This window comes from Ranitomeya variabilis, chromosome 7 (assembly GCF_051348905.1).
Source record: "Ranitomeya variabilis isolate aRanVar5 chromosome 7, aRanVar5.hap1, whole genome shotgun sequence".
Taxonomy (NCBI): Eukaryota; Metazoa; Chordata; class Amphibia; order Anura; family Dendrobatidae; genus Ranitomeya; species Ranitomeya variabilis.
In genome coordinates, this window is record NC_135238.1 from 192,050,354 (window position 1) to 192,073,884 (window position 23,531).

Here is a 23,531-nt window from a genome sequence, read left to right on the forward strand (position 1 = left end):
GGTCCAATCACTTACTGATTCCTGGGGTTCCGACCACTTACTGATCGCTGGGGGTCCGACCACTCACTGATTGCTGGCGGTCCGACCACTCACTGATCGCTGGAGGTCCGGCCACTTACTGATCGCTAAGGGTCCGACCACTGATTGCTGGGGGTTCGACCACTCACTGATCGCTGGGGGTCCGACCACTCAATGATCGCTGGGGGTCCAATCACTGGTCGCTGGGGGTCCGGCCACTTACCGATTGCTGGGGGTCCAATCACTTACTGATTGCTGGGGGTCCAACCACTTACTGATTGCTGGGGGTCCAACCACTTACTGATTGCTGGGGGTCCAACCACTTACTGATTGCTTGGGGTCCGACCACTCACTGATCGCTGGGGGTCTGACCACTTATCGATTTCTGGGGGTCCGACCACTCACTGATCGCTGGGGGTCCGACCACTTACTGATCGCTGGGGGTCCAACCACTTACTGATTGCTGGGGGTCCGACCACTTACTGATTGCTGGGGGTCCGACCACTTACTGATCGCTGGGGGTCTGACCACTCTCTGATCGCTGGGGGTCCGACCACTTACCGATTGCTGGGGGTCCGACCACTCACTGATCGCTGGGGGTCCAACCACTTACCGATTGCTGGGGGTCCGACCACTTACTGATGGCTGGGGGTCCAACCACTTACTGATCGCTGGGGGTCCGACCACTCACTGATCGCTGGGGGTCCAACCACTCACTGATCACTGGGGGTCCGACCACATACCGATTGCTGGGGGTCCGACCACTTACTGATCGCTGAGGGTCCGACCACTCTCTGATCGCTGGGGGTCCGACCACTTACCGATTGCTGGGGGTCCGACCACTCACTGATCGCTGGGGGTCCAACCACTTACCAATTGCTGGGGGTCCGACCACTTACCGATTGCTGGGGGTCCGACCACTCAGTGATCACTGGGGGTCCCGACCACTTACCGATTGCTGGGGTTCCAACCACTTACTGATTGCTGGGGGTCCGACCACTCACTGATCGCTGGGGGTCCGACCACTTACCGATTGCTGGGGGTCCGACCACTCACTGATCGCTGGGGGTCCAACCACTCACTGATCGCTGGGGTTCCGACCACTCACTGATCGCTGGGGTTCCAACCACTTACTGATTGCTGGGGGTCCGACCACTCACTGATCGCTGGGGTTCCAACCACTTACTGATTCCTGGGGGTCCGACCACTTACTGATCGCTGGGGGTCCGACCACTCACTGATCGCTGGGGGTCCGACCACTCACTTATCGCTGGGGGTCCGACCACTCACTGATCACTGGGGTTCCAACCACTTACTGATCGCTGGGGGTCCGACCACTTACTGATCGCTAGGATCTGGCCATTTACTGATCGTTGGGAGTCCAACCACTGGGGCCAGCAGTGATCCCAATAACTGGGCTCTGGACCCCAAGAAAGCCCTGTCCTGAATGCAGCAGATATGCCCACGTCTGAGAAAGCCAAGTGCTGTCCTCCGCTATGTCCGACAGTCCCATGACAATGATGAGAACGGAGGTGGAGCACAGATATTGCCGCTAGATTCCGGACGGGACTCAGCAGCCGCCTTCTTGGGGTCTAGAGCCCAGTGATTGGGATCGTTGGTGGTCCCAGTGTTCAGACCCCAGCAATCAGTTATGGACACAGATTTCTATTTGAACCTCATCGGTCCACTGGACTGTTTTCCTAAATTCATCAGCCTTGTTTAGATGTTCTTTTGCATACATCTGACGCTGAATTTTATTGTGAGGACGCAGGAGAGGTTTTCTTTTGATGACTCTTCCATGAAGGCCATATTTGTGCAGGTGTCTCTGAACAGAACAATGTACCACAACTCCAGAGTCTGCTAAATCTTTCTGAAGGTCTTTTGCTGTCAAGTGGAGGTTCTGATTTGCCTGTCTAGCAATACTATGAGCAGCTCTCACTGAAATTTTGCTTGGTCTTCCAGACCTTATCTTGAACTCCACTCTTCCTCTTACCTGCCATTTCTTAATTACATTTCGAACTGAGGAAAGGGCAACTTGAAAACGCTTTGCTCTCTTCTTATTTCCTTCTCCTGCTTTGCGGGCCTCCATCATTTTCAGAGTGTTAGACAGCTGCTTAGAAGAACCCATGGATGCTGGTTTTTGGCATAAGGCTAGAGGAGGCCGGGTTTTTATAAAGCTGGGAAATTTGCATCACTCAGCCCTTCCTAACGTGATAGTGAACAAGCCATAACCCTAACAGGCTAATTAAGGTCTGAAACCTTGGTCAAATTTATCTCGAAGGATGCACAAACATTTGTATTGGCTCATTTTGCTTTTTGAAATTTTTAAACTGTAAAAAATAATTATATATATAAATTTTGCCTAAAATACAATGGAAATGTGTCATCTGTAACTTTAGGTCTTTTAGAGATCATGTCATCTTCAACTTGCTTACCTGTTCCCAATAACAGAAATTTTGACCAGCGGTGCCCAAACTTTTACATGCTGCTGTATATACTGTAGTAAATCCTCATTCTGGGAACTGGTATGTCTTTACCACTGACATTTTGTTTCTATGTGGAAATGTTCTTTAGGGATTATTGATCATTTTCAGGAGTGTCCTGTAGATTATGTTTGGTCAACTGAGTAATCAGAAATGGAGACACGATTGTGGAGCCTGGTACTGCAGAGATAAAGGAAGGCCGTCCTAATTCCCAATCAATACACAAGCTGTTATATGCTGGCACGCCGTCCGGTAACAGTGTAAATACAGTATGTGATGTGTTCATCAGTGTTAAGAATTATTGTTCGCTGTCTGTAAAGAGGACCCGTCACCAGGTCAAAAGTGACACACGTTTGCTCCTATTTTATTGCTGCTGATCTCCTCAGTTTTTTTGTTTTCTAAAATCTGTCAAATGGAGCCAGAGATATGGACCTTTTTATTTAGTGCAAATTTTTATGGTCTTTACCAATGGGGTGTTTATAATAGGATTCTCCGGGGTCATGTGTTTAGGCTGATCAGAATTATTACCCTGAGAGCAATGACCCTTTTTGTAAAGACCATAAAAATTCAGACTAAATAAAAAGTCCAATATCTCAGGAACGGCCAAAAATGGGGTGACAGATTCCCTTTAAATGACTAAATAGAATACTCAGAGCAGCAGTGAGAACACAATAAGAGCAAACTCTGACCACATTTCACCTGGTATTCGAACCAAACCGGAAATATAGCGGTGATTCCTGGGAGCTGCCACAGAGTTAAAAGAGTCAACCCAACGTCAAAACGGAGAACATACCCCCTTGTTTTCACTCTGTGGTCGCGCCCGGGGATCACAGCTCTTTTTCTTGTTTGGTTTGAATACTTTTCTTCCGATCGGTGTGTGGTCAGCGGTCGGAGCGGCAGCCCTTCATTTTTACAAGTATGGAGTTGTGCCGGTCACGTCCCAGATAGGGGAAAACATACAATCCCTTGCTCGCCGTGTCTTATATCAGGGGTAACACACTTGGAGAGCCTTTTCTCTTTTTCTTTTCACTACGATTGATCTGGTGGTATGTCCTCTTTAGACTAGGGTCACTCTTATCGTATTTTCTCTCCTCTGAAAATATCGGTCCGATTATGCTACTCACACTCTGATCAGAATATCATCATAATGTGATCTGATTTTCTCAGATGATGAGAAGATGGAAAACAAAATTCTCCATCTTCTCCGTTCTGTGAAAATCATCCTAGTGCCATTCGATTTTTTTTCCCATGGACTAATTATTGACTTACATGGCAGAGTTCGATCCGAATATAGGATGCAAGTCATGCATGCTGCGAATTTTTGTTCCTTGGACAGTCTTTGTCCAATGAAAAAATCGGACATGTGCTCGGGCCATAGAATAAGATTGTGCCTACAAATACACAGGAAGCATATGCCAAATAATTTAAGAAAAATACAAAAATCTTTATTAAATATTGAAAGACATACATAAATTAAAAGAATTTATCAGTGGGTAAACACCAAATGCTAATAGCAGTGCTAGTAAATGCTGAATGCACATGTATAATCTCATTATCAAGGTTTGGTCAGCATAGTGCATAAATTTAAATGCATAGTGCTATTCAATGATAAGGTAATAGTGGTGAGGAGATGAAAGTTTTACAGACCCCCAAAAGGAAGAAGCTATCACGAAACGCGCGTCGGGGCGCCATCTGCAGCCAGGTCATGTGTATTCAACCTATGTAAAACTTCCTATTAGCACCATTAGTAATGATATGAAGGGTGCATATTGTTCTTAGGTGAGGAGTGTTTTCTTGTGGCATTCTTACAGGTCCTCTCTTGACTTTGTGATTTTCCACGTAGCACTGGAATCTAATAATTATTGGATTACTAATTAGTTATACTACTAGACCTTAATAATATAGTATTTATTGAATAGGCTACCTTTTTTGAATTACTTTTTAATACATTTTTGGGACTTTCTGATAGTCTTTATTACTTATATTGTATATATTATTGATTGGAAAATCCTTTGTAAATACGTCGAATTTTATAAGCACCAGCTGTATGAATATTCCTTTCTTATAAACGGACTTAATGTTGGTTCCTTTTTGCTTTTACTAGTCATGAGAAACTAACTTTTCTAAAAGAAAAATAATCACTTAAATATATACCTAGATATTAATTATCCTGTGTCTGCAGATCCATTTGGTGTTTACCCACTGATAAATTCTTTTAATTTATGCATGCCTATCAATATTTAAGAAAGATTTTTTGTATTTTTCTTAAATTATTTGGCATATGCTTCCTGTGTATTTGTAGATATAATCTTTAGTGTGGAAGTGCTGCTAATAGCTAGGCCTATTCGTGTTTATTTTGCATAGAATAACATTGGTCTGAGTGCGATCCAGTGTTTTGTCGGGTAACACTTGGATCAAAACTACGGTCGTCTACACCTGTCCTTAAATCATTAAATCCGTGTCTCTTTGCTTTCAAACTAAGTCGATGTAAATGCTGTAAAAAGAAAAAAAAAACTCAAAACCCCAGAATGGTGGGATTTTTGGGCCGTTGTAAAAGAATGTAATAAGAAGCCATCAAAACATCGTAAACATAAAAGAAAAAAAGAAAAAGAAATTAAAATGACACATGGTATCCCCATGTCTGTCAAAGTCCAATCTATCAAAATTTAAAATGAACTAACCCAATTGGTGTTGTATTGAGAAAAAAAAATCAAAATGCCTGAATTGCAGCTTTTTAGCCGCTGCAACACTGCAAAAGAATGCAATAAGAAACGATCAAAACATCGTATGTACCCACAAATAGTATTAATAAAAATGTCATCTCAGCGTTCAAAAAAAATAAGCCCTCCCTCAGCTCCACCGATTGAAAAACTCAAACTTTACGAGTCACGGAAATTTTTTTCACCACTTAAATAAAATAAAATGTGTTTGGTATCGCCATATTTGTACTGACCTGGAAAATCATAACGTCTGGTTATTTTACTGTATCGTGAATGCTGTAAAAACAAAGCTCAGTGATGGAGGAATTGCATTTTTTTTCACAATTTCATCATGCTTGGAATTTTCCCCCTCATTTCAGTACATACAGTAACATGTTAAAATTTTTGGCGTCATTCAAAAAGTACAACTCGTCTAGCAAAAAAAAAAAAAAAAAGCCTCATATAACTATGTTTGCGCAAAAAGTATAAAAGTTATTGCTCTTGGAGCAACGGAAGGAAAAAACAAAAGTGCAAAAATGTATATTTTTTTCTTTGACGTGTTTTGCAGTTTTCGTCAAATGATGCAATCTTTGCACCAAAATAGAGCATACGTTAATTCTTTAGCGCATTTCATAGATCCTTTTTTCTTGCATATTCCAGGCAAAAGCCCTTTTAAAAAGATGTTTTGAACATTCGGTTAGGGGTATATAACATCTTTGTCAGATGGGTCCAATCTGAAACCCGCTTGAGAAGCACATGAAAACTTCTACAAAGAATGAACACATGCACTGCAATGTCAAACCAACTTTCTGCTCATATGCTCAGTCTTTTGAACTTCTTTTAACTGTTTGATACTTCGGAATTAATTTTGTGCTTTGAGCCCAATTTAAACTCACTTTAATTTGTTATAAACAGGAGCCGCACGTCTGACCCGCTGTGCACAACATCTGACATGTTGGGTTTACAGCTGAGCATTCCTGTAGTTGATGCAAAGGTGTAAAATTCTGTATGTCTATAGGAAATAGAAAAATGCTATTCATTGTGTGTAGCATACAGTACAGTTTATAGTAAACTCAGAGTATTAACCTGTGCGATATGATCATCTCTGTCCCTTCACAGCCACTTTGGGCTTTTATGACAAAGCATTGTTTTTTCACTTTTTATTGTTGCATTCCAGGAACATTAACCTCAGTGATGAGGGCTTGTGCTTATCAGTCTCATGACTTTTGGGTACATATAACCTATTACTAAACTTTTATTAACTTTTTATGGGAAAGAATATGAAGGAAACAGTAAGTGTTCCACTGTTTTTTTTTTTTTGCATTTACAATTTTACACTATTCACTATGATTCACAAATAAAGTGTGGACTTTATTCTGTAGATCGGTACAATTATGGCAATTCCAAATTTTCTATTTTTTTTTTAATGTTTTAACATTTTTGTACAACAAGTAACTGCAATTTTCGGATTATAAAATGCACTTTTTTACACCAAAATTTGTGAGGAAAATGTGGGTGCATCTTATAATCAGAATATAGCTTACCAGGTGGGGAGGGGGTGGCTGCGGTGGAATGGGGTCACAAGAGGCAGAGTCGCTGCTGCAGGCGTCCGGCGGCGGCAGGAGTGGGGCGATGCTGCGAGCTTGCATATCTTGGCCAAAATATCGATTAATACCTTGCATATTTATATGTATTTTGTACACTTTATTTTTCAGTGCAGCCAAGCCCAACACATTAGGTCTTGTACAATGGATGATTTTTAATTTCTTTGGTGGTACATGTGTTACCCGTATGCCTGTTATTTTACATCATATGACATCCAGATTTTACATCCACAATTAAAATATTAAAAAATAACAAATAATTAATAATTCCTATGACTTTACTACACTATGTTCCAAATTGTTATGCAAATTACATTTTTCTCGGATTTTCCTGAATGGTCAGTGCAAATGACAGTCAGTCTAATAAAAGTCATCACCCGTTAGATTATACATCGAATTTTATTGAAGAAACCTCCCAATGATAACAGTATAATCTCCAAAATGAATAAAAACTCAAAATGCACTGTTCCAAATTATTAGGCACAGTAGAATTTCTAAACATTTGATATGTTTTAAAGAACTGAAAATGCTCATTTGTGGAATTTGCAGCATTAGGAGGTCACATTCACTGAACAAAAAAGCTATTTAACTCCAAAACATCCTAACAGGCCAAGTTACATGGTAACATAGGACCCCTTCATTGATATCACCTTCACAATTCTTGCATCCATTGAACTTGTGAGTTTATGGAGAGTTTCTGCTTGTATTTCTTTGCAAGAAGTCAGAATAGCCTCCCAGATCTAATGTTTTCATGTGAACTGCCTCCCACCCTCATAGATCTTTTGTTTGATGATACTCCAAAGGTTCTCTATAGGGCTGAGGTCATGGGAAGATGGTGACCACACCATGAGTTTATCTCATTTTATGCCCATAGCAGCCAATGGCTCGGAGGTATTCTTTGCTGCATGAGATGGTGCATTGTCAGCATGAAGATGATTTTGCTCCTGAAGGCACATTTCTGCTTTTTAGACCATGGAAGAAACTTGTCAGTCAGAAACTCTATATATATACTTTGCAGAGGTCATTTTCACACCTTCAGGAACCTTAAAGGACCCTACCAGCTGGTTCCCCATGATTCCAGCCCAAAACATGACTCCTCCACCTCCTTGCTGACGTCGCAGCCTTATTGGAACATGGTGGCCATCCACCAACCTTCCACTACTCCATCCATCTGGACCATCCGGGGTTGCTCAACACTCATCAGTAAACAAGACTGTTTGAAAATTCATGTATGTCTGGGCCCACTGCAACCGTTTCTGCTTGTGAACATTGTTTAGGAGTGGCCAAATAGTAGGTTTATGCACCACAGGAAGCCTTTGAAGGATCCTACACCTTCAGGTTCGAGGGACTCCAGACGCACCAGCAGCTTCAAATAATTGTTTGCTGCTTTGTAATGGTATTTTGGCAGCTGCTCTCTTAATCCAATGAACTTGTCTGCCAGAAAACTTCCTCATTATGCCTTTATATGCATGAACCCTGTCTGTGCTCTGTTTCAGTCACAAATCTCATCAGAGTATGATGATCACTCTTAAGTTTTCGTGAAATATCTAATTTTTTCATACCTTGTCCAAGGCATTGCACTATTTAACGCTTTTCAGCAGCAGAGGGATCCTTTTTATTTCCCATATTGCTTGAAACCTGTGACCTGCATAATAATGTGGAACATCATTTTTGAGTAGTTTTCCTTTAATTAGAATCACCTGGAAAACTAATTATCACATGTGTTTAAGATTGATTTCAGTGATTCATTGAGCCCTGAGACACAATACCATCCACGAGTTTATTTGAAAAACAAAACAAATAAATCTTTATGACACTTAAATCCAATTTGCATAATAATTTGGAACACAGTGTAAATCTACACAAAAATAAGGACTAGGATCCCTCTTGTTCTTGTGATCTTATATCTGTTTTCTATATCCACAAATTATATGAAAGTGTTCTAAACGGAACCCCGGAGCATTTCTGCATCTAAAGCAGGCACATACTGTATTTATCGCATTTATTAATTTATTTTTACAATATGTGTTTTCTGTTGCAGAAATGTGCGGCGCCCCAGGGTCCTGGTCGTCGCAGTGGTATTGCTTTCCTCTCGGGGAGAGTGATGCTACGTTTGGAGGCAAAGAAGGATAACTGCATCCAGGTATCACAAACATGCAACACATTTCACACTCCAGACCACCAGGGGGAGCTTCTGCTCCTATTTATTAGGTCACTTCCCACATATATATATAACTGGTAGTCTGTAGGGAAAGTTAGAATGTTCCAGACTTGAGTCTGAGGTGGACAGAGGGTCCAAGGAGCTGTGCATGCCCTCAGAGCTGCAGCTCCCAGAAAGAGACATTCAGAAGGCAGAACTGTATTGCAGCGAGCATGAAGGCAGTCAAAGCAAAGGAGAGGATACCAGAAGGGGACCAGCCCTACACAGGCTGCCTCCTTCTGAGGCGCAGAAGCCCGGTAGCCTGAACACCAAGGGAGTAAGGACCTCAACACCTTATTTCCGAGACCGGCAGGACAGCTAATTGCAGGTTACCTGTCCGCACCTACATCCAGGAGGCACGGTGACACCTACAGAGCCGGGTTATCTAAGAGACCCTATAAACAGGCTCAAGTCACCAGTCATATGGGTATTGTCCTATCCTATATGGGGGACAGAGAGAGTGAAACATCACATCTGTGAGACCCTTATGTGAAGCCATAGACAGTAAGGGACTACACCACTGCAGCGCAAAGGAAGGCTACTGATTTCCACCTGGATAAGGGAACTCTGGACTTGCCTCCAAACTGGCTGGACTCTGCCTGCCCTGTGATCTGTGGATGCTGAAGTCTTCAGTAAAGGTAAAGAGACTGCAACCTTGTGTCCTCGTTCTTCTCTGCGCCTCTCACCATCCACCATCTACACACTGGGAGCCCTGGGGATACACTTCACCTGTGGGAAGGTATTCCATCTAGCTGCCATAACATCACCCCAGCGGACCCCTTAAATCAGTGTCGGTCACCCTGACCGAATACCACAGGTGGCGTCACGAACACAAACTTTATCTCTTTAAAGACCTTTCCCTTTTACACGGACGTCCCAGGGCCACGGACCGGGTCTGCCACCGTGACATCCCCCTGTGAACCACAGGACCCAGTACCGAGTACCCCACTGCCCTTGGGGGGGGGGGCGATTTAACTTCATCAAAAAAGGCAGCAACTCAATTGCGGATCAGATCAGCTATTTAGCTTGCGGATTTAGATTATTGATATAAAAGAGTAAAGTACCAAAAAGGTGCATTTCCGGAACAGAATATGACATGATACGGATTTTATAAAAAACACAACAAAAGCCATGTGTCTTCTGCACCAAAAATAAAACTCAGCATAGTGGATGAGATGAAGTTAATACTCATCCAGTTTTGATCGTGTTGTAATATTGAGTGTTTTTTGTGCAAACTCTGCACCAAATATGCAGCATGTGAACTCTGTCTTAGGCTACTTTCACACTTGTCCGTCGGTATGGGCCGTCGCAAACCGTCGGCCCGACGTACCGACGGACAGTGTGTTAATATAGCACAACGTGGGCAGCGGATGCAGTTTTACAACGCATCCACTGCACATTGTGAGTTCCGGGGAGGAGGGGGCGGATGTTATGATCTGGTGGCCTAGGAGCAGCATAAGACGTACTCTGGAGAAGGTGGTACCTGTACTGACCGCAGACCCTGAACCTAACACCGCAACTATAAGTAGCCGTGGAATGTACCTAGCGCTCCCTAGACATCTCGACACAGCCGGAGGGCTAATTACCCCTAGAGATAGAAAAGGGAAAACTATCTTGCCTCAGAGAAAATTCCCAAAGGACAGACAGCCCCCCACAAATATTGACTGTGAGAGGAGAGGGAAAAAACATACACAGACTGAAATGAGAATTGAGCAAAGGAGGCCACTTCTAGCTAAATAGAAAGGATAGGACAGAGTACTATGCGGTCAGTATTAAAACACTAGAAAATATCCACCACAGAAAATACAAAAACTCCACAGCTAACTAAAGATATGGAGGGTATATCTGCATCTCCAGAGATACCAGCTTGGCTAAACAAATCCTTATACAGACCAAGCTGGACAAGACAAAAACATGGAAAAGAACTGAACAATAAGGCCACAGCATGTGGACAGCAAAAAATCAAGGCCAGAAGTTATCTTTGTTGAAAAGAACTGCAAAGCAGGAGAGACCAGGCAGAGATGTGAATCCTCCAGGAACAATGGACAACTGGCACTGACTAAACTGGCACTGACTAAAGGGTGAAGCAAGACTAAATAGCCCAGTCAAAATTGCACAAAGTGAACACACCTGATAAATGCTGCGATTCAGAGACAGCAGCGCTACCACTTACAACCACCGGAGGGAGCCCAAGAGCAGAATTCACAACAGGCGGAGTTTCGGCCGCGCATGCGCGGTCGAAAATGGCGGACCCGACGCACAAAAAAACGTTACATTAAACGTTTTTTTGTGCGCCACGGCCGCCAAAAACACAACGCATCCGTCGCACGACGGATGCGACGTGTGGCCATACGTCGCAATGCGTCGCTAATGCAAGTCTATGGAGAAAAAACGCATCCTGCGGGCAACTTTGCAGGATGCGTTTTTTCTCCAAAACGACGCATTGCGACGTCCGTCAAACGACGGTAGTGTGAAAGTAGCCTAAGGCTGCCGTCACACTAGCAGTATTTGCTCAGTATTTTACATCAGTATTTGTAAGCCAAAACCAGGAGTGGAACAATTAGAGGAGAAGTATAATAGAAACATATGCTCCACTTCTGTATTTATCACCCACGCCTGGTTTTGGCTTACAAATACTGATGTAAAATACTGACCAAATACTGCTAGTGTGACGGCAGCCTAAGAGAAGTTACAGTAATTGTAGAAGTAAATCTTATTTAGAAAAAAGGAAAAATAATTATATGATATTATAATTATCTAATAATTATTATCTATTAAAGTACTTTTCTATCCTCAGCTTCCTGTGTGGAAGAAGGTTACTAGTGGGCTCACTCAGAGAACCCGAACCCTGATATTACAGTCCGGGTAAGATCTATCCTTAGAGCCCTCTGTCACGTACCCAATGAGCAGCATATATCAATCTCTGAAAGTAAATGGCGTCACTGGCTATGATCATTGTAGGTCTGTTCTTGTTGTGCAAGCAGCATCAACATCCAATATGCACTATACATTTTTCGATTTACAAAGGCAAAAAAAAAGTTTTCCTGACTAAAACTTTTACTCTCCTATGTTCTTATACAAAAAAAAAAAAATATTCAAAATGATAGTCAAAAAATATAAATTCTAAAAAAAAAAAAAAAAAAGTAACCATACTGATAAATATTAGGTAACAGGGGAACTTGTGCCAGAAAGTGAGTTATGAGCTAAAAAGTGATAATATGATAAGAAATATTAGTGAAGATAACAATAGATGTAAACACAAGTATAAGATACACATTTGTTCTTTCATCACGAAAAATATTCTCCTATGCTTTGATAAAGGTTGTTCGTGTTCCTCTGCCCCATCTATCGGTCCCCTACTTCTTACTAAACTACCAAATATACTGTATGCAGCTGTGCTTATTAATGTCCCCCCTGTTCTGTCACATGCAGGGGACCCCGTTTCATAACTCGAGGCAAAATATGGCAACTGCTTCTGAGCACATTCTGTATGGAGCACTATGTGGTGTCCATAATACTGCAGGGAGGACTATGTGGTGCTCATAATACTGTCTGGAGCATTATATGGGGTCCATTATTCTGTATGACACAATATATGTGGCTCATTATTCTGTATGGAGCACTATGTGGTGCCCATAATACTGTCTGGAGCATTATTTGGGGCACATTATTCTGTATGACACAATATATGTGGCTCATTATTCTGTATGGAGCACTGTGGAGTCCATAATACTGCATGGAGGACTATACTGTCCGGTTTCTGAGCTGTAGATATCACTCATGTAATGCAAGAAGTAAGTGAAATCTTTGGCATTGTGCAATATCTATATTTCTCTGCCGTATCTGTGCATCATGAATTATGGTATGTGTTAAAGGGTCCCACTGAGACTCTTTCGCCCGGGGCCCACAAAAACCTGGAGCCGGCCCCGCGGGTTACTAATATACGAGGAAGATTCTTTGCTTTCTGTGAGTCCCTGCAGTGGCATAAATAAAGCTCACAAAGGTGGGATTCCTGTAGACATCTAGTGTGGAGTGGCCTACTGACAATATGTCAAACGGGTCTTGGAGGACCAAGTAGAATCTTCATCTGACCAGGAAGGAGCGTGGGGTACTGCACCATAGTGTGGCATATTGACAGCGGTAGGAGAAATACTCTGCTACTCTGCAACTGTTCTGAATGTCATCATTATGACGTTTGTAACAAAACAAAGATATGAGCCTCTGCTTTGTGCAGAAGAAATTGTTAAAGAAATGCATGCCGTTTATCAGATGTTGGGAAATCTTTTCAAGAATTTAAGTAAAGACGTTTTTAACTTTTTAAAACTGTGCTTGGTCTCCTTGAGTCGTCACATGAACTTCAGGTCCATATTCCATCATTCCACTTGTGGCCCAAAAAGGGGTTAGCATCAAGTGTCATGTCGGACGCTGTTCAGACCAGGTCGTCCGACAGACAGTGGTAATTCCGCTTTTGTCCACTATGTGCTCATTGGCGTCCACTAGATTTTATCCAGCTGGTCCGGGGTTAATTTACCTGGTGATCGGATTGGAAGCTGGGCCGTGCCCACTGCCTTTAAATAGTTCTCCTGAACATTGGGCGTCGCCGATTATAGCTTCTGTTCTAACTGTGGGTATTGGTGTATTACCTCTTCACTGGGCGGTGGGCGGTTGGTTTCAGCCTAGGGTTGAAACAGGAGACAGGGCGAGGGTCGAGGCCTGGACATGCACACCATCAGTGTAGACTCCAGGTAGAGGGTCAGTCAGTATTTCCCTAGTCTGAGGGAAATTGCAGGGGCCCGGGTTATTAGCTCTCGCCCACCTAGTCTCCCCGTGACATTATAATCGGCCCAACAACAAAAAAAAAAAGGGGTTCCTTTTTTTTTTGTGTGTTTTGTCATGGATCCCATGATTTCCATAAACCGCCAGTTGAGGGCGCTGTTCCTACAGGTCACTGAGTTGAGGGGGGCAGTGCAGCAACAGGGACTAGCAGTGTCTAATGTGCAAGCCGGAGTTACAGATAAAGTTGCTGAGCCTAAGTTTCCTTTGCCTGAAAAATTTACTGGGGAACGCAGTAAATTTGTTACTTTTCGTGAAGCTTGCAAACTGTATTTTCGGATGCGTCCGATCTCCTCCGGTAATGAGGCTCAGCGTGTGGGCCTGGTGTTGTCATTATTAAGCGGGGATCCCCAAGCATGGGCGTTTTCTTTGCCATCTGATTCAGCTGCATTTGACTCAGTGGAGTGTTTTTTTTCCTCTCTTGGAAATATTTACGATGAACCTGACAGAATGGCTCTAGCAGAATCTAAGATACGCACTATTCGCCAGGGTGAGCGAGTTGCAGAGGATTACTGTTCTGAATTTCGCCACTGGGCGGTCGACACTCAGTGGAATGATTCCCCGCTGCGGAGTCACTTTATTCATGGAGTTTCTGATAGGGTTAAAAAAGCCCTCCTGATGTACGAGACTCCTACTTCACTAGATTCCGCTATGAGTCTTGTTGTCCGCATTGATCGCCGTTTGCGTCTGGGGGAGCATGAGACGCCGCCTGTGGGAGGAGGTTTAGGTTCACGTGAGGTTGCTGCAGGTGAGCCCACGGAACCTATACAAATCGCAGGGGTATCACATGTTAAGCATCGAGCCCCTGTTCTCAGGAAGCAGGGAGCCTGTTTTTCCTGTGGTAAAACTGGTCATTTTAGTAATATCTGTCCTCTGCTGTCTAAGAAAAACGCAACGGCGGAAAAACGTCTAAACTCAGAGGGTGTGGAGGGGTCCAATCTGAGCTTATGTATATCCTCCATGATGGTTTCTCAGTGCATGCTCCCTGCCAAAGTTGTTGTCGCTGGCAGAGAGCTGCCAATCACTGCTTTTGTGGATAGTGGTTCTGCCACAAATCTCATTGATGAGGAGTTTGCGCGCACTGCTGGTTTTAGGATCGAAAAACTGCCTCATCCTATCCGCGTGGTCACCATCAATTCTGCTCCTCTCCCACAGGGGGAGATTACTGAGTTTGTGGCTGAGATTAAACTCCACATTGAGGTTCTTCATTTCGAGCAGGTTACATGCAAGGTGCTCAAGAGTCTTCCGGCACAATTGGTTCTGGGTTTTCCATGGTTGTCTACACACAACCCGGTGATTGACTGGAAAACTCAGGACATAATTCAGTGGAGTGATTTCTGTCAGGAAAGTTGCCTGGCCACATGTGTGGCTGCTATGACTCCAAGCGTTCCTGAGTCACTTCTGGATTTTGTGGATGTGTTCTCTGAGAAGGGTTGTTCAGAGTTGCCACCACATCGGCCCTATGACTGTACCATCAGGTTTAAACCAGGGGCTAAATTGCCTAAAGCAAGGATGTTTAACATCTCTGGTCCGGAGAGACAAGTGCTAAAGGATTACATTGCTGAAAGTTTGAGCAAAGGGCACATCAGACCTTCATCCTCACCTGTGGCAGCAGGGTTCTTCTTCGTTAAGAAGAAAGATGGTGGACTACGGCCGTGTCTGGATTTCAGGGAGTTAAACCAGATTACGATTCGTGATCCATACCCTATGCCCTTGATACCGGATTTGTTCAACCAGGTGGCAGGTGCTAAGTGAGTTACCAAGCTTGACCTCAGGGGGGCGTACAACCTCATAAGAGTCCGTCAAGGTGATGAGTGGAAGACGGCTTTTAATACCCCTGAGGGTCATTTTGAAAATTTGGTGATGCCATTTGGGTTGACTAACGCACCTGCAGTGTTCCAACATTTCATTAGTGATGTTTTCTCGCATGTTTTGGGGAAATTCGTTATTGTGTACCTAGATGACATCCTCATATATTCTTGCGACCGTGATACTCATTTAGATCATGTCAGGCAGGTGTTACAGCTTCTCAGAGAGAATAAGCTGTATGCAAAACTGGAGAAATGTGTGTTTTCGGTACAGGAGTTGCCTTTCTTGGGCTATATTGTGTCTGCTTCTGGTTTTAAAATGGACGCCGCTAAGGTGCAAGCGGTGTTGCATTGGGAACGGCCTGATAACCTGAAAGCACTTCAGCGGTTCCTTGGGTTTTCTAACTACTATAGGAAATTTATCAAGGATTTTTCCATCATTGCTAAACCGCTGACATGACTAAAAAGGGTACCGATTTCTCCGTTTGGCCTGAGGCTGCAGTGTGCGCATTCGAATCTCTTAAGAACAAGTTTGTTTCGGCCCCCATTCTTGTGCAGCCAGATGTATCGAAACCTTTTGTGGTGGAAGTCGATGCGTCTGAGGTTGGAGTGGGGGCGGTACTGTCACAAGGCTCATCTTTGAGTGATTTGCGTCCATGCGCCTATTTCTCCAAGAAACTGTCGTCCGCTGAACGTAACTACGATATCGGCAACAGGGAGTTGTTGGCTATTAAGTTGGCCTTTGAGGAATGGCGACACTTCTTGGAGGGGTCGGTACATCAGGTTACTGTTATTACCGATCATAAGAATCTGCTGTATTTGGAGTCAGCCAAGCGTCTGTCCCCCAGGCAGGCTCGCTGGGCTTTGTTTTTCACGCGGTTCAATTTTGTGGTCACTTACAGACCGGGGTCTAAAAACACTAAGGCGGATGCTCTATCCAGGTGTTTTCCGGGGGGAGAACCTCGGGAGGATCCAGTACCCATCCTCCAAAAGGGTGTTGTGGTTTCGGCTCTCACTACCGAGGTTGAGGCTGAAATTGCCGAGGCTCAGGAGGAGGTACCATCTGAGCTTCCCATCAACAAATCTTTTGTACCGCTTCATCTTCGCTTAAAGGTTTTGGCGGAGCATCATGATGCTGTCCTGGCTGGTCACCCAGGGGTTAGAGGTACCTTGGAGTTGGTGTCACATCGGTTTTGGTGGCCCAAGATCCGACAGGATGTGGTCTCATACGTGTCAGCTTGTACCACGTGCGCTAGGACTAAGACGCCCCGCTCCTGTCCTGTTGGCACACTACTTCCTCTTGAAGTACCTAGTAAGCCATGGACGGAAATCTCCATGGATTTCATTACTGATTTGCCCTCATCAGCTGGGAACACGGTCATCTTGGTGATTGTTGATCGGTTTTCTAAAATGTCGCACTTTGTGTCTTTGCCTTCGTTGCCTAACGCTAAGACTCTGGCTCATGTATTTGTGCAGGAGGTGGTCAGACTTCATGGGGTTCCGTCTGACATCGTGTCTGATAGGGGGTCTCAGTTTGTGGCAAAATTTTGGAAAGCATTTTGCTCACGGCTGGGGATCAAGTTGTCTCATTCTTCGGCGTTCCATCCTCAGTCAAATGGTCAGACTGAGCGTATGAACCAAAATTTGGAACAGTACCTACGCTGCTTTGTCTCTGATAACCAGGAGGAGTGGTCTACCTTTCTTCCTTTGGCTGAGTTTGCCATCAATAATCACCGCCAGGAGTCGTCTGGGGAGTCTCCGTTTTTTTGTGTTTACGGGCTACATCCTCAATTTTGTACCTTGAGTCAGAGGGGCTCTTCCGGCGTTCCGGAGGAGGATCAGTTAAGAGCACAATTGTCATCAGTCTGGAGGAGAGTTAAACAGCGCCTGTTGAGTGTGGGTGCTAGGTACAAACGTGTGGCTGACAGTAGGCATGTGCCAGGTCCGGACCTGAGTGTGGATGACTGGGTGTGGTTATCCACAAAAAACATAAGACTCAAAATACCGTCCCTTATATTGGGTCCACGGTTTATTGGTCCATTTAGGGTCACCGCCGTCATTAACCCAGTAGCGTACCGATTGGAGCTCCCTACGGTGTATAAGATACACAACGTGTTCCACAGGTCTCTTCTAAAGAAGGTGGTGGGTTCTGTGGACGCGGCGCCAATGTCACCTCCAGTCTTGGTGGATGGTAATTTGGAGTTTGAAGTCTCCAAGGTGGTTGACTCTCGTGTAGTGCGCCGCACTTTACAGTACTTGGTACACTGGCGTGGTTATGGGCCTGAGGAGAGGTCCTGGGTACCAGCCTTGGACGTTAATGCGGATCGGCTGGTCAGATTGTTTCACCGCCGCCATCCGGACAAGCCGGGTCCTATAAACCGTGAGGGCCCTGGGGTCCCTCGTAAGAAGGCAGGGTACTGTCATGTCGGACGCTGTTCAGACCAGGTCGTCCGACAGACAGCGGTAATTCCGCTTTTGTCCACTATGCGCTCATTGGCGTCCGCTAGATTTTATCCAGCTGGTCCAGGGTTAACTTACCTGGTGATCAGATTGGAAGCTGGACCATGCCCACTGCCTTTAAATAGTTCTCCTGAACATTGGGCGTCGCCGATTATAGCTTCTGTCTCGTGCGTTTGTTATCTCGGTCTGGAGTGGTGAGCAAGTAGTTAGAGTATCGTTGCTGGTGGTGTATTTCCCTTTGTCTTATTTACTCCTTCCTATATTTGTATTTACTTTGCCCTGCGCATTTATAGCGTATTCCTGTGTGACTGCGGCGTGGTGTATATTTTCCGTTATCCTTGTCTGTGCTAACTGTGGGTATTGGTGTATTACCTCTTCACTGGGTGGTGGGCGGTTGGTTTCAGCCTAGGGTTGAAACAGGAGACAGGGCGAGGGTCGAGGCCTGGACATGCACACCATCAGTGTAAACTCCAGGTAGAGGGTCAGTCAGTATTTCCCTAGTCTGAGGGAAATTGCAGGGACCCGGGTTATCAGCTCCCGCCCACCTAGTCTCCCCGTGACACAAGTCCCCACAATGCGCACGCACACTCGGGTACCGTAGCAGGGTGTATAGGGACATGGTAGTAACCACCGGCCAGTCCCGTGCCTTACAAGCTTGCAGATTGTCTTTTATTAAATGAATAACAGAATATAAGCAAATAACAAAGAGAGCGTAGGTAAACTGACACTATCAGGTTCAGTAGAGCAGGTTAATAATCTTACTTTTGCTTCCTCTTTTTTGTGTCTGATAACTTTTCTGTGCTTTGCGGATAGAACCTAAGCAAATAGGTTTAACAGTTTTTGTGAAAGGAAAAAAATTGAGGGGGAAACCTCTTTTAGCAACTTTTTTTTACATTATAGTAAGATTGCAAGAAGAATATTCACTTGAAAATATCACATATATCACCCAAGGGTGTATGTGCCAGTAACATATGTGTATAAACGTTGGGTAACATGGAAGAATATAAATTACTTTTTAAAGAAAATATTTGTCACTTAGGCTACTTTCACACTAGCGTTAACTGCATTACGTCTCAAAACGTCTTTTTTTTCGAAAAAACGCATCCAGCAAAAGTTTTTGCTGGATGCGTTTTTTTCCCATAGACTTGTATTGGCGACGTATTGCGACGGATTGACATACGTCGTGTACGTTTTACGACGGATGCGTCGAAATTTGGCGATACGTCGTCGGCAAAAAACGTTGCTTGTAGCGTTTTTTGTCTCCGCCTAAAAAACGTGTCGCGACGCATCCTGCGGCATGCGTCGTTGGCTACAATGGAAGCCTAGGAGCGACGGATGCGTCGGGACACGTCGTACGACGCAATGCAGCGCTGCAATACGTTTTTTTACACTGAGCATGCTCAGAAGCTGGATTTTGTTGCCAATTGGCCAGACACCCCCAAATCTATATAAACCTGGCCTGGGCCTTCAACCCCACATATATGGCCACGTATATACGTGGCACTTATATAAGTGCCATGTATTTAAGTGCCACGTATTTAAGTGCCACGTATATAAGTGCCACGTATTTAAGTGCCACGTATATAAGTGCCACGTATTTAAGTGCCACGTATATAAGTGCCACGTATATAAGTGCCACGTATATAAGTGCCACGTATATAAGTGCCACATATTTAAGTGCCACGTATATAAGTGCCACGTATATAAGTGCCACGTATTTAAGTGCCACGATATTTCAGTGCCACGTATAACCACGTAGTTATAGTATTTATAGTACGTGGCACTGAAATACGTGGCACTATGACTGTCAGAAAATGTTCATTAAACGGTTAGGTGTGAGGTTAGGGGTAGGGTTAGGGTTTGGATCCCTTTATCATCATCCGTAGTTCATTAATCAGATGTATCCAGAGTCGCCTCCGTCTCCGTTGCTGCAGAAGCATCCTACGCCTTTCCGCTGCCGCCTCCTTCTCCCGCACTATGATATCCAGGCGATTCGTCTCAAAGATAACGTCGGTAACCAAACTAGCAATCCTCACAAGAACACCTTCCATCGCTGCCACAAAACTAAAACCCTCAAAGATGGGCTTTAAAAACTGTAACTATATAGTTTTCCATATTTTCCAGTAGCCAATCAAATTTGGGAGCCTCCCATTTTAAAAACGGATCCGTCGTAAAAACGGATGCAACGGATGGTAAAAACGGATGCAACGTATGCAACGCATCCAGTATTTTCGACGGAAACGTTTAGCGGATTTGCGATGGATCCGTCGAAATGCTGTATGCGTTGCATACGTTTTTCACTTTTTTTGACGCATCCGTTTTTTCGGCAAAAAACGGATTTGCGACGTAATGCAGTTAACGCTAGTGTGAAAGTAGCCTTAAAGACGACCGTTCACCGTTTTTTTCATCTTAAACTGGACACATGCTGTAATAGTGGCTACAGAGAAGAAGGAAACATTTTCTTTTTTTACTTCGCCTCTCCGTTGCAGCAATATTGGAAATGAGAGAATTTAGCACTTAAGGAGTTAACTTATTTAAAGTGCAAGTGGACATTATCAAAGAGTTTACAATGGGGCGTGTGTCAGCACTTGCGTTCTCTGGGCTCACGTGAGGTTGTTATGTCACGTGAGCCGGAACCCAATCAGCGATGGCGCCAATCTTCCCCCCTTTGGACATATAAGCAATCAAGAAAAATGTAGGGCTTCGGCTGTCCGCTCATTTCCTCTTGATTACTTATTCATCCAAAAGTGGGGACAGCGACACTAGTGCTCATTGGGTGCTGGGTCCCAGGAACGTGATTGTCAACATTGTTGGAATGGCGCCGGCACAGGAGGTGAGTGTAAGTGTTTTTATTTTAACGGGTGCAAACATTCAGATCAAGAAGGGGTTGTCCTAGTAGTGGACAACCCCTTTGATGAATCAGGCATATCTTAGAAGTGGCACGCACTTCTGTACTCCAGTCTCTGCCATGTCTGATCATGAATCTGACGAGCGGGCATTGCCACCACACCCCTCCCATCCATGCCAAGGACTGGTGTGAAAATTCCAAAAGTTGCAACATTTTTACGCAACTTGCACAAAAATGTTGTGACTTTTCAACATTTTTTACTCTAGTTTTTTGGCATAACACTTTGACAATCGCGTCCATTATCTTCTCATCTCTATGGTTCATGTTTGGATGTGTTCACTTAGTCATATAAGTCATCAGTTCACACTAAACTCTTCATTTTGGACAAAAACTTTCTATGTCAAGTGGGACATCCGTACTTCTAGTATTATCTACGTCTCAGATGACTTCCTACTTGTGTCAGTTATAGGTTTTGTGCCCTTGGACAGCATATCAGCCCTGGGCCAGCTGCCGGGCGTGTTTCCTGCTTTGTAATTTAGCTAGAATATTGTACACAAGTCAAAAATTGATGAAATTTTTTTTTAGTGCAATATGATCCCACATTTTTGAAAAAAAAAAAGAGCTTTATCACAACTTTATATGTACTACTCCCTCTACTGCAGATCTGCAGATCTATGCAAGACTCATGAGAAGACTCCTAGCGAGACTCATGGTAGATGCTCCACCATTGCAGTGTCCAGGCCGTAGGAGAAAAGAATCAGCGGTGCAGAATATACTTGTGCCCTAAAGATACAATATTTCCTCTTTGCAGATGTGTCTGTTTTGTCATGTAGTGAACATGTTCCCTGCACCTGGAGCCACTGTTTATAGCAGATGAACACTGTCTGGGGTTGTGTTTATGCTGATTCCTCGCCAGATCCTAACATTTCTAACAGAGCAAACAAAAACTAGGAGCCATGTTTATTTCTGAACGGTGTAAAATAGTCCTCAAACAGCAAATTGTATTCATGCCATGAAACTACTTACTTCCAGAAAGAACAATTCTATTTCCATGGCTATTGTACTTTTTACGCGGCTATTCCAGATTTTGTCCCTGGTAATTTTTTTTTTAAAGCAAAAACAGATCATGTTGAAAAAAAGTAAAAACAAACGTAAAATAAGAATTATTAAGTAAAATACCATACAATGCAAAGATAGTGTTAGGGTGCAGTCAGACAGCCGAATAACAAGGACAACAATTGCATCTCAATGCTTGGACTGGCCGGCGGCTCTCCTGACCCGAGCGTGACAGCTGCACTGAAATACGTGCTCGGGTCAGTAGATCCACCGGTCAGTCCCAGCATTGTGATGCCATTGTCGTCCGGGTTTTATGGCCGTCTTATGCAGCCTCTGCTGACACCGGGAACAGATGAACAGCAGGGATCATACTCCCCCAACCTATCAGACATTGATGACCTATCTTAAGGAAGCCATCAATGCTAAAGTCCTGGACAACCCCTTTAACAATGAGGGAAAATAATTCCTAAGTGCCAGTGTACTTGCAATTTTCACATTAACCAATGAAGCTTTTTTTAGGCTTTAAATTCCTATTGTTTCAGGAAATAACACAGTAGCCACAATTTTTATATTGAAACATTTAATGAGTATGTGCAAAGATCATTGCGTAGGAAGGGGGAGCAGGTGAGCTGTGACATCACCTATTGTGATCCTGAGCTATCAGCTGTGTGCACAGGTATTACCAGTCAGTGCAACCTCTCTGTAATAATATGGAGCCTTGCTGTAAATGCTTCCTAAAAGAACAGGAATTGCAAGTTTAAAAATGCCCCAGTGGCCAATGTGAACATTGCAGGATTACTAGCTACTTTTTTTGTAATAAAGATCATAATACGAGAATTGTTTCTTAAATACATGTAACACAAAAAACCTGATTTAAACAAGAGGTCACTTTCTGATGATACACTCCCTATAACGGCAAATTCCCTCAGGCCTCATGTTACCCATCTAACAGGAGACTACAAATCCTGCCGACTATAGGGGAAAGCACCATTTTTACCAACACAACAAAACACGGTTAAATTAAACATAAAAATAGAAACATATTTAAATAAACTTGCACGGAATGAATATATAGTACAAAACAAGAAAACATGATCAGTTTTGGTAAAAGCAAACAACAGGCAAGACGAAAAGCAACGTCTATACAGGGTGGGCCATTTATATGGATACACCTGGGTGGGTCATTTATAAAGTTGGATCCAAAATGGCTGAATACAAAATGGCCGCCATGGTCACCACCCATCTTGAAAAGTTTTCCCCCTCCCATATACTAATATGCCACAAACAGGAAGTTGATATCACTAACCATTGCCTTTTTATTTAGGTGTATCCATGTACATAGCCCACCCTGTACTTTGCAAGACCACTGTGTATAGCGACTGGAGATCTGCTTACTAAACAAGTGGAGCGTTAAAAAGTGCCGTATGTAGCTGAATTGTCAGGTGAGTCCATAACTCATTCCTGCTACAACCTCGGCAAAATTTGGCATTCTCTCGATAATCCTATGGTCCAATTTTGCAGC